Source organism: Engraulis encrasicolus, chromosome 12 (assembly GCF_034702125.1).
Source record: "Engraulis encrasicolus isolate BLACKSEA-1 chromosome 12, IST_EnEncr_1.0, whole genome shotgun sequence".
Lineage (NCBI taxonomy): Eukaryota > Metazoa > Chordata > Actinopteri > Clupeiformes > Engraulidae > Engraulis > Engraulis encrasicolus.
Genome location: NC_085868.1, coordinates 28910771 through 28911594, shown reverse-complemented (window position 1 = coordinate 28911594; position 824 = coordinate 28910771).

Below are 824 nucleotides of genomic sequence, written 5' to 3'. Positions count from 1 at the left end.
AGAGGGGCCCAGATCACTTTGCCTTGGGCCCGACAGAAGCTATCAGAGGCCGTGCCTATGGGAGTGTGCCTTTGTTCGCACAGCCCTTTGTTCCCACCGCAAGATGCCAGACTACCATTGTGACAAACCTTTCGCTGGTGGAATACCTTTTCCTGATACCACATTCTGTTTCTACACAAAAGAATCCTAAGCTGTGCCCAGACCAAAACCATCCTTAGTCTTAAACCTGTCAATCTCTGGAATGGAACATTGAAATAACACAAGACTGTGAGGACACAGGGCAGACCTCCATGCTGTCTAGTACCTTATCACGCCATGCATTAACCATGCCCATTTCAACGGTTTTCATGCTCCTACATAGCCTAGTAAACTAGTCCCACCCGCAAGCGGCCAAAATTATATATGGGTTCTAGATTTTTGTTTTAACCTGACTGTGCGAAACTAGCTGCGTACAACTCAACCTCTGATTGTTGGAAACCGCTGTCGGTCAAAATATTAGCTCACGTGGTTGGCTGCCAATGCCTTGCCCCTTCTCACAACATTGTGTTTAAAACATGGCGAACCCATGTATTTTTGCCTGCGAGTGGGTCAAGCCCTAATGCCCTGAATCTGGCAGACCAATCACAACACAGCAGACTTGTGTTGATTTGCTTTGAATCTCTGGATGCAAAGCGGACAGGGTTTTGAGGGACTGACGACAAAGCCTTGGCCAATAGGCACAGACACAGTTTGAGAAACAACGAGTTGTTTCCATCAACCATCTCTCGATGTGTCATTCTAAGGAGGCACACTAAATTACACATTTAATCACACATTTAGTCTGG